This window comes from Dendrobates tinctorius, unplaced genomic scaffold, assembly GCF_039654945.1.
Source record: "Dendrobates tinctorius isolate UK_male_01 unplaced genomic scaffold, ASM3965494v1 ptg000030l, whole genome shotgun sequence".
Taxonomy (NCBI): Eukaryota; Metazoa; Chordata; class Amphibia; order Anura; family Dendrobatidae; genus Dendrobates; species Dendrobates tinctorius.
Window position 1 is genome coordinate 16539478 of NW_027361698.1, and position 12008 is coordinate 16551485.

Below are 12008 nucleotides of genomic sequence, written 5' to 3' on the forward strand. Positions count from 1 at the left end.
CCTATCCTGTGTGATTCTGTTTGCTGAGCCGTGTATCTAATCCTATCCTGTGTGATACTGTCTGCTGAGCTGTGTATCAAGTCCTATTATGTGTGATACTGACTTCTGAACTGTGTATCTAATCCTATCCTATGTGTTGCTGTCTGCTGAGCCATGTATCTAATCATATCCTGTGTGTTACTGTCTGCTGAGCCATGTATCTAATCCAATCCTGTGTGATACCGTCTGCTGAGCCATATATCTAATCCTATCCTGTGTGATTCTGTTTGCTGAGCCGTGTATCTAATCCTATCCTGTGTTACTGACTGCTGAGCTGTGTATCTTATCCTATCCTGTGTGATACTGTCTGCTTAGCCGTGTATCTAATCCTATCCTGTGTGATACTGACTGCTGAGCCATGCATTTAATCCTATCCTGTGTGCTACTGTCTGCTGAGCCGTGTATCTAATCCTATCCTGTGTGTAAAGGTACTGTCACACTTAGCGATGCACCAGCGATCCCGACCAGCGATACGACGCTGTCAGGATCGCTGGTGCATCGCTAAGTTTTCGCTAGTGAGCTGCCACACAGGCAGATCTCACCAGCGACATCGCTGGGGACGGGGGTCGCTACTTACCTGTCACACTAGGCGATCCTGCGTCCTCCCGCCGGGCTCCACACTCGTCTCTCCACAGGAAGCGCAGGAAACTGACAACGAGAAACAGTCCAGCCTGTTCTCGTGCGATCAGCGATAAGCAGCGGGGGAGCCGGTCGTAAGTATCAGACACAGCGATATCGCTAGCAATATCGCTATAACATCACAAGTTATAGCAATATTGCTAGAGATATCGCTTAGTGTGACAGGCCCTTTACAATCTGTTGAGCCATGTATCTAATCCTATCCTGTGTGATACAGTCTGCTAAGCTGTGTATCTAATCCTATCCTGTGTGATACTGGCTCCCCCTGTAGTCTGTGTCAGAGGGTGGTCTGTGTCAGCATGATAATAAATTGTGTTATTTCCAGCTTTACAGAAGGACGATAACACCATAGAAATGATAAGAATAATAGGCCTCAGTTACCACAACTGTCTACAAGGAAAACTCTTGCTCATAGCAACCAATCACAGCTCAGCTTCTTTTAAACAGCTCTGGTGAAATGAAAGATGTTTAGTGATTGGTTGCTATGTGGAGTGGGCGTGGCCGATACACACACATACATACACTCATTTTTATATATATAGATAGATGTACTGAGTTACAATATTGATATATAATGACTTGCACATAATTGCTGTTTTGTATGATATATGTGCCTGAAACTTTAAGCCCTCTCACGCTTGGACATTTTCCATTTGTTTTTGTTTTTTCCTCCCCTTCTTCCAGGAGCCATAACTTTTTAATATTTGTGTCAATATGGTTATATGATAGCTTCTTTTTTGCAGGATAAGTTGTACTCTTGCATGCAACCATTAATTTATTTTACCGTATATTGTACTAGTAAATGGGGGAAAATTCCAAGTGTGATGAAATTGCAAAAAAAAGTGCAATTCCACAATTATTTTTTTTTTTTTGGGGGGGGGGTTATTTACCATGTTCACTGTATGGTAAAACTGACCTGGAAATATGTTTGCTCAAGACATTACGAGTACACAGATACTGAATAATAGATACCAACATATATAGTTTATTTTTTATTTAAGTGATGAAAAAAATTCTGAGGTTTTATGAAAAAAAGTTCATGAGTTTGTCACCATTTTCTCAGACCTGTAGCTTTTTGATTTTTTAGGGTATCCGGGGCTGTATGATGGATTATTTTTTACGCCCTGAGCTGTCATTGTTATTGATACGATTTTGTGGTGGATATGATATTTTGATTGACTCTTATTGCATTTTACTGCAGTGTTGCGACAGCCAAAATGTAATTTTTTCTCATTGCACTTTACTAATCCAATTACCTGTATATTCCAATGTATAAAATGACATTTTGACCCCTGAAAATCTTATCTCGTCTTATAGGGCGGGTGCGGAGCAATCTGCATATGGTGGGGGAGTGGTCCCGATGATGAAGGGAGGGGGCGCCTCACAGGGAAGATGTAAGTGGAGTATCGCCCCTATTACCTCATTTGTGGCAGTGGTGCCCTCTGCGGGTCTCTGTGCTGGGGGGCGGCAGCAGTGGCTCAACTTTCAGCAGTGTGGGGGCTCTGTGCTTCTAAAACTAAGCACACCATTGTTTTTCTTGTGAAATTCTCAATAAGTTTGATGTGTCACATGACCCTCTTGGAAAAAATAAAGTTGGATTCAAAATGGCAGACTTCAAAATGGCCGCCATGGTCACCACCCATCTTGAAAAATTTTCCCCCTCTCATATACTAATGTGCCACAAACAGGAAGTTGATATCATATATATTACGGCATATATGGTTACATAATGATTGAAATTATTTATTTTGTATTTGTACTGTATATCCATTCTTTCATACATGTCACAATGAAACATATTGGAAAGTGATGTGTGGCTCAATAATAATAATCATCATAGAAATGATATTCATTCAAGTTAATGCACTTATTGAAGAATATGTTTTTATTACATTAACAATTTCACAGTGAGCACCCTTCAATACAATATATTTTAGATATCAAAAAACAATGATCAACGTGTTTGTTGCAAAATATAAAGTTTTGCTTTTAATATTCCAGATAACACTTTTAAGTTGTTTCACAGCTCAGTGCATTCTTAGGATCCATTGGTATGTTCCCATCATGTTGTTCTTTCTTTCTAAAAATCAAAGGGCCATTGTCTGGTTCCTAAGTTATTAGATGACCTGCCCCTGATGCTCAACCTGTTGTCCGTGAGTTGGAGAAACCTTAGAATGAAACTATATACTGCAGCATTCCTGTAGTAATCCACCAGAACCATTTCAGCTTGATGGTGGTACTTAAAACAGAGAACTCTCTGTACAGACAGACCAAAGAAATTTTGAAAAAAAGAGAACAAAGAAAAGGAAAAAAAACTCAAGTACTGGAGCACTGCTCTAAAAAGCAAAAAGTCTGAATCGCTTCAAGAGATAGTATGGATGCTTTAAAACAGGAGAATTATGCTCTCTTACATGATGAATCCGATTTGGAAGAATATGAAAAAGGCAAAGTTTTAACATGGAAGTCTAATGGGTGAGTAATAACAAGTGCAGATGTAGCACAGAGAAGTTATAGACGTAGAAATGCTCAATATGTTGTTTGGTGCAACGTGAAGGGATAAGACTTTCCTTGTTATATGTAGTATTACATAATACTGCAGAAAAATCTACAATATCTTAACTCAAGATGCAGAAACAACAGACTGGATTACAAAGACAGACTGTCAGATTGTGAGACAGACAGACGAATGGACAGACAGATAGCTATAGAAAGTGTTAACCTGAAATGATATTCATTATACTAATATTTATGGAAGTGTTCTCAAGAAACACTGATTCTCTGGAGTGTTACGCAGTCTGATCATGTTAAGTACTGTTATTTTGTTTTCTACATTATGCTCCTATTGACAGTTTAAATGTTGCTAATTATAATTAAGCTGCATAATAAGTGGAGAAATCTTCGGTTTATTGAGTAAACACAGCAAGTTACTTTAATTTTATTCTCTAAAGTGAATAATCAATTTTATTATGAAGGAATATTAAAGCATAAGTGAAAAAATAATAGATAATTAGTGTATGTTTGGGCTGTAACAATGAAAGCAATGTTTTTCATCTAATTACTAGTATGTCATTGGCATGCATCCATTCTTTGTAATGATTAGCATCTTATTTACTTCCTGTGCTTGGAAACACACAAAAGATACTTATTTATGGTTGGGCTTTAGAACAATAAAAGAAAATTCTATTAGAATTGCATTGTAGTTTGCGCAACCGACATCTTTTAAGGGATATTAAGACAAACTTTAAAATAATGAAAACTATACTTCTAGGTCAAGTTCTTGCTGCTGTTTTTGTCATGGTTTTGGCAAGGATTTTTAGGTTTTAATTAAACTAAAGGTCTCAATAAAGATTAACAATGTATGTCTGTTATTTGGAGAACATTTGCAATATGTTCTTTAACCCCTTTACCCCCAAAGGCTGTTTGCCCCTTCATGACCAGGCCAAATTTTACAATTCTGACTAGTGTCACTTTATGAAGTAATAACTCTGGAACACTTCAACGAATCCCACTGATTTTGAGAATTTATTATCGTGACATATTGTACTTCATGATAGTGGTAAAAAAAATTTTATGTTTGTGAAAAAAATGCAAATTTGGCAAAAAATTCTGAACATTTTGCAATTTTTGCATAATAATTTTTACGCCCTTTAATCAGAGAGTTATATCCCACAAAATAATTAATAAATGAAATTTACCAGATGTTTAATTTACAACAGCACAATTTTGAAATATATTTTTTTTAGGTTAGAGAGTTATAATGGTTACAAGTTGACCAAAGATTACTAATTTTTTCAACAAAATTTACAAAACCATTTTTTAACCCCTTAACCCCCAAGGGTGGTTTGCACGTTCAATACCGGGCCAATTTTTACAATTCTGACCACTGTCCCTTTATGAGGTAATAACTCTGGAACGCTTCCATAGATCCTGGTGATTCTGAAAATGTTTTCTCGTGACATATTGTACTTCATGCTAGTGGTAAAATTTAATTCATATAACTTGCGCTTATTTGTGAAAAAAATGGAAATTTGGCGAAGATTTTGAAAATTTTGCAATTTTCCAAATTTGAATTTTTATGCCCTTAAATCACAGAGATACGGCACACAAAAAACTTAATAAGTAACATTTCCCACATGATTACTTTATATCAGCACAATTTTGGAACCCAAAAGTTATAAGGGTTAAAAGTTGACCAGCGATTTCTCATTTTTGCAACACCATTTTATTTTTATGGACCACATCACATTTGAAGCCACTTTGAGAGGTCTATATGATAGAAAATACCCAAAAGTGACACCATTCTAAAAACTGCACCCCGTAAGGTGCTCAAAGCCACATTCAAGAAGTTTATTAACCCTTCAGGTGCTTCACAGGAATTTTTTGAATATTTAAAAAAAATGAACATTTAACTTTTTTTCACAAAAAAAATACTTCAGGTTCAATTTTTTTTTTATTTCACCAAGGGTAACAGGAGAAGTTTGACTGCAAATATTATTGTGCAGTTTGTCTTGAGTACGCTGATACCTGATATGTGGGGGAACCACTGTTTCGGCACATGGCAGAGCTCAGAAGGGAAGGAGCGCCGTTTAACTTTTTCATTGCAAAATTGTCTAGAATTCAGATCGGGCACCATGTGATGTTTGGAGAGCCCCTGATGTGCATAAACAGTGGAAACCCCCCACATTTTGGAAACTAGACCCCCCAAGGAACTTATCTAGATGTGTGGTGAGCACGTTGAACCCCCAAGGGCTTCACAGAAGTTTATAACGTACAGCCGTACAATTAAAAAATCAAATTTTTTCCACAAAAATGATCTTTTCAGCCCCAATTTTTATATTTTCAAGGGTAACAGGACCCTAAAAGTTATTGCACAATTTGTCCTGAGTACGCTGATACCCCATATGTGGGTGTAAACGACTATTTGGGCGCATGGCAGAGCTCAGAAGGGAAGCATCGCCATTTGACTTTTTTGGCTGGAATTGAGATCGGACACCATGTCGCGTTTGGAAAGCCCCTGATGTACCAAAACAGTGAAAACCCCCCACAAATTACACCATTTTGGAAACTAGACCCCCCAAGGAACTTATCTAAATGTGTGGTGAGCACTTTGAACCCCCCAGTGCTTCACAGAAGTTTATAACGACCGGGCGTGAAAATGAAAAAATTGCATTTTTTCCACAAACATGATTTTTAGTCCCAATTTTTTATTTTCCCAAGGGTACCAGGAGAAATTGGACCCCAAAAGTTGGTGTCCAATTTGTCCTGAGTATGATGATACCCCATATGTGGGAGAAAACTACTGTGTGGGCACATGTCGGGGCTCGGAAGGGAAGTAGTAACGTTTTGGAATGCAGACTTTGATGGAATGGTCTGCGGGAGTCATGTTGATTTTGGAGAGCCCCTGATATACCTAAACAGTGGAAACCCCCCACAAGTGGCCCCATTTTGGAAACTAGACCCCCTAAGGAACTTATCTAGATGTGTGGTGAGCACTTTGAACCCCCCAGTGCTTCACAGAAGTTTATAACGACGGGGCGTCAAAATAAAAAATTGTATTTTTTAAACAAACATGATCTTTTAGTCCCCATTTTTTTATTTTCCCAAGGGTACCAGGAGAAATTGGACCACAAAAGTTGTTGTCCAATTTGTCCTGAGTACACTGATATCCCAATTGTGGGAGAAAACTACTGTATGGGCACACATCGGGGCTCGGAAGGGAAGTAGTGACGTTTTGGAATGCAGACTTTGATGGAATGCTCTGCGGGTGTCATGTTGCCTTTAGAGAGCCCCGAATGTATCTAAACAGTGGAAACCCCACATAAGTGACACCATTTTGGAAGCTAGACCCCCTAAGGAACTTATCTAGATGTGTGGTGAGCACTTTGAACCCCCAAGGGCTTCACAAAAGTTTATAATGCCGGGCATGAAAATAAAAAAATCATATTTTTTCCACAGACATGATCATTTAGTCCCCAATTTTTTTCTTTTCCCAAGGGTAACAGAAGAAATTGGACCCCAAAAGTTGTTGTCCAATTTGTCCTGAGTATGCTGATACCTCATATGTGGGAGAAAACTACTGTATGGGCACACGTCGGGGCTCGGAAGGGAAGTGGTGACGTTTTGGAATGCAGACTTTGATGGAATGGTCTGCGTGTGTCATGTGCGTTTGGAGAACCCCTGATGTACCTAAGCTATTGAAACTCCCCTCAAGTGACCCCATTTTGGAAACTAGACCCCCCCATGGAACTTATCTAGATGTGTGGTGAGCACTTTGAACCCCCAAGTGCTTCACAGAAATTTATAATGCCCGGGCGTGAAAATAAAAAAAAACATTTTTTTCCACAAAAATGATATTTTTGCCCCCAATTTTTTATTTTCCTAAGGGTAACAGGAGAAATTGGACCCCAAAAGTTGTTTGGCGATTTGTCCTGAGTACGCTGATACCCTATATGTGGAGGTAAAACACTGTTTGGGCGCATGGCTGAGCTTGGAAGGGAAGGAGCACCATTTGACTTTTTCAACGCAGAATTGGCTGGAATTGAGATCAGACGCCATGTTGCATTTGGAGAGCACCTGATGTGCCCAAACAGTGGAAACCCCCCAATTCTAACTCCAACCCTAACCCCAACACACCCCTAACCCTAATCTCAGCCCTAGCCCTAACCCTAGTCCTAACCCTAACCATAATGGGAAAATGGAAATAAATACATTTTTTTTTTATTATTTTTCCCTAACTAAGGGGTTGATAATGGGGGGTTTGATTTACTATTTATGGCGGTTTTTATGTTTGGCAGCTGTCACATGCTAAAAGACCCTTTTTATTGTAAAAATAGCTTTTGCATCGCCACATATTGAGAGCTATAATTTTTCCATATTTTGACCCACCGAGTCATGTGAGGTCTTATTTTTTGCGGGACGAGTTGACACTTTTATTGGTATCATTTTTGGGCACGTGACATCTTTTGATCGCTTTTTATTCCGATTTTTGGGGTGCAGAAATAACAAGAAACAGCGTTTCATGAATTTCTTTTGGGGGGTGCGTTTACACCATTCCACGTGCGGTAAAATTGATAAAGCCCTTTTATTCTTCGGGTCAGTACGGTAACAGTGATACCTCATTTAGGTCTTTTTTATGTTTTGGCGCTTTTATGCAATGAAAACAATTTTATATAAAAAATAATTATTTTTGCATTGCTTTATTCTGCGAGCTATAACTTTTTTAATTTTTCACTGATGATGCTGTCTTCTGGCTGTTTTTTTGCGGGACAAGATGACGTTTTCAGCGGTACCATGCATATTTATATGCGTCTTTTTGATCGCGCGTTATTGCACTTTTGTTCAGCGGTGTGAAAATAAATCATTATTTTTTGCTTCGTTTTTTATTTTTATTTTTTAAGGGGTTCGCTAAAGGGGTTAACTAATGGGACAGTTTTATAGGGCGGGTCGTTACGGATGCAGTGATACCAAATATGTGTACTTTTATTGGGTTTTTTTTTATTTCCAAAAAATGAATTTATTAGGGAATATTTTTTTTTTTACTTATTTAGCGATTTTTTAAAAATTATTTTTACACTTTTTTTTCTGTTAACTTTATTACATTGTCACAGGTGGGACATCACTGTCCTGTGACAGATTGCTGATCTGTCCATCACTGTGACAGATCAGCGATCTGTCACAGGCACTGCACAAGGCTTCCTCCTTGCCTGCGTTTTGCAGGCACTGAGGAAGCCAGCTCCCTGCAGGCCCCCGAAGGTCCCAGTCACCATCTTGGATTCGGGGACCTGCAGGGATGGAGCCCCCCACAGCAGCACTGCACATTGTGCTGTTGTGGGGGGCTCAGGGAAGCACGGAGGGAGCCCCCTCCCTGCCGATGCTTCCCTTTAACCCCCGGTACACCGCGATCGTGTTTGATCGTGTGCAAGGGGTTAACGTGTCTGGGTGGTCCGTGACTGCCCTGACACATTGTGCCGGGTGTCAGCTGTGATAATCAGCTGACACCCGGCCGCGATCAGCGGCGCTCACCAGGTGGGTGCCGCTGATCGCTGTGACATACTATCCCGTCCTTGGGAATTAAGTCCAAGGGCACATGGACGGGATGTACGTCACATGACAGAAAGGGGTTAATGGACCAAATTATAAGTAACTTTGAGGGGCATAGATGGCCAAAAATATTCAAAACTGACTCTATTCTAGAAACTGGACCCTCAAGGTGCTCAAAACCACAGTCAATAAGTTTATTAACCATTCTGGTGGTTTACAAGAATTTTTAGAATGTGGAATGAAAGAAATTAACATTTACATATTTTTCACAAAAATGTTACTTCAGACTCACATTTTTATTTTCACAATAGTAACAGTAAAAAATGGAAAAAAAATTGTTGTGCAATTTTTCCTGAGCATGACGAAACTCCAAATGTGAATGAAAACCATTGTTTGGGTGCATGACAGGTCTCGCAAAGGAAGAAGCACCATTTGGAAACTAGACCCTTCAAGGGACATATCTAAAAGTTACAGAAGTTTATATCATTGAGCTGTAAAAATAAAAAAATCAGTTTTCACACAAAAATATCACCATTACATCTCTAAGAAAGCTGTTCCTGTGCTACCCCAGCATGTCACAGACAACATCCCCATTCCCTGAAAAAATATATGTCTTCAAGGGTGCATTTTGTGTTACATCTTGCTGACTGGGCACGGTCACTATAGTGGCTTTGGGGGCAAGGGTTCAAGGGGCTGCTCCACAAGTCTTGGAATACCAAGGCTTGTGGGACAAACCTCTGTATCTAACAGTTTCTCCACTGCCTCCTCCACCACCTCTAGGGCTTCCATTCGTACCATCAACCTTTCTTTTTATCAGACAACAGTGCAGGTAGAATCTCCCCTACCTCCGTTCTGCACAGCCATGGATCACTGCAATCAGGCAGTGTTTAAATTAATATGCCTTGGAGATCACAGTCACACAGCTCATGAGTTGTGAACACGTATCCAGGCCAAGTTAGAGTGATGGCTGTGTCCACTCAACCTGGAGCCAGGGAAGGCCATGTGCCATAATGGTGCAAGCCTGGTAGCGGGTCTACACCGTGGCAACCTCACACATATGCCTTGCATGGCTCACATCCTCAACTTTGTGGTATAGCAATTTTTCCACAATTATCCAGTCAAGATTCACTGCTGCAGAAAGCACAGTTGCTGTGTACTCACTTCCAATGATCGCACCCCGAGGAGGTCTTTCAGCCTTCTGCTTAAATATTTGACTAGCGATGTTTTGACTCAATGGAATTCCACTCTGCACATGTTGCAGCAGCTGTAGCAGCAGCGACGACCCTTGGTCTGCTTTGTTTTCGTGGTTGGCTGTAGGTAAGCAACCTTCAGTGTTACCTCTCCACCAACAGGCATGTACTTGGACCTCATCGAAGGGTCCCACACATGAGCACCTTCTTGCTGCACTTTCTTAAACATGATGCCAGTATTCTTAGGGTTAGAAATACTGCTGACTACTGGGTTGCCACACTGTTAGATCCATGGTACAAAAGTAAATTTAGCCAGATGCTTCCCCCCATAGAAAGGGATTTGCGCATGTTGTAGTATCGAAATATACTTGTAGACAATCTTAAGAGTGGTTTCCCCAACACAGCAGTGACGCACACAGTGTGCATCTCAGTTCTAGATATCCAACCCTGGGAATGTCAAGGCATCATTGCAAAAACATTAGGTAGCAGCAGCAGAGTAAGTGGCATAAGCAATTTCTGTGAGTCGTTTAACGCATTTTTTAGACCAGCCCATGCAAAAGCAGAACAGAATACAAGTCTGACACTTTGTGAACAACTGTAGAGGATGGTGCAGGAGTGTCTGGAGCTCAAAATCAATGCCATTAGGGGGAATTTAGACCATTTTGCATTTTGGTCTTCAGTAACGGAAGAGTGGGCTGAGCTCGCCTGTCACACCTTGGAGGTTTTGTCATGCCCGGTATCCATTGTTCTCTCAGAATGTGTCTTCAGCACTCTTGGTGCTGTCCTGAAGGATTGGCTCATCCAGATGTCCCTTGAAAGTGTAGACCACCTAACTTTCATCATAATGAACAAATAATGGATCGCCAATGACTTTTCAACCTCAGTCACAGTTGGGCAGACTAGACGATGGTGTCGCTTTTAGTGTCCTGTATTGATCTCGCATTATTGCAGTATGTTCCATCTTTGTGGTGTCTTCTGTGCCTGCTGTTGCTACTGCTGCTGATGTTACAAACAATTTTTTGAAAAGTGGAAACTCCAAGTTGGGTCTCTATTTGGTGGGTTGCCTGTAGTAGATGGTGTGCTAGAGGCCTATTATACTGTTTCTACTCTGTGGAAATTTATGCCACTTTAGTGCTGTGTGACAATTATCTTTTGAAAAGTGGAATCTCCAAGTTGGGTCTTCATCTGGTGAGTTGCTTGTGGTGGAAGGCGTGTCAGAGGCATATTATACTGTTTCTACGCTGTAGAAAATGATGCCACTTTAGTGCTGTGTAACAATTATTTTTTTGAAGTTTGGTCTCCATCTGGTTGGTTTCCTGTGTAAAGTAGGGCTTCCAGACAGGCAGGCCTGCATTTACTTTCAGTTAACTACTTGTGTAACTTTACTTACATTTTTATAACATTAGTGCTTTACCAAGCTGATATTTGTGCCACCTGAGTCTGGCTTAGAAAAAAAACAGGGCTCCCAGCAAAATTGGCCTACACTGGTCCCTCATCCACCTCATCTTAATTTAATCTTAAATTCAAAGCTATACATGCTGGCCCTAACCCTGATACCACATGCAGGGCCTATTGCTTACTGCTGCTGTGCCATTATGAAATGTTCTACTGTAAGTCAATTGATCAGTCACCTACCTGTGTTACTATCTATAAAGCAATACGGAAACAGGAGTTTAATGACAAAAACATGATTATTTCATTAACACAAAACAATATGTAACAACATTTGAACAGATAAAACCACAAACAAAAGATGACAAGGAAAATATAGGTATCCTGGTCAACCACACTAGTAGTATAATCAATAGAATCAATATGGAGGTATTATTATGATTTACCAAAAACAGGCAAGGTTATTAAGCAATCAGATAGACATAAAAAGGTTTGGGCTAACTAGCTCATACAATTGCCATATCCATAAGTCAATATTTGATTGAGCGCTTTTATCCCTTCCACTGCATGTCTCATGGTCCTAAATATGAGACTCTATACTATAATTGGACAGATGCGGTTGCACCCCCCTAACATGGGGATGCCTGCCGATGCCTGTTGAAACCATCCCCCTTTCTTATGATGCAGGCACTTACAGTATGCCTGCGT

General features: G+C 40.1%; 1 protein-coding gene across 1 annotated transcript in view; it reads left to right on the forward strand.

Moving 5' to 3' along the window:
* The first annotated feature begins 3059 nt into the window (after positions 1 to 3059).
* LOC141086134 (uncharacterized) overlaps positions 3060 to 12008 on the forward strand; it is a 253329-nt gene continuing 244380 nt past the window's right edge. Inside the window, exon 1 of the mRNA XM_073571873.1 lies at positions 3060 to 3150. The gene's annotated coding sequence lies outside the window, so the exon portion shown is untranslated. The remainder of the gene's footprint in view (positions 3151 to 12008) is intronic.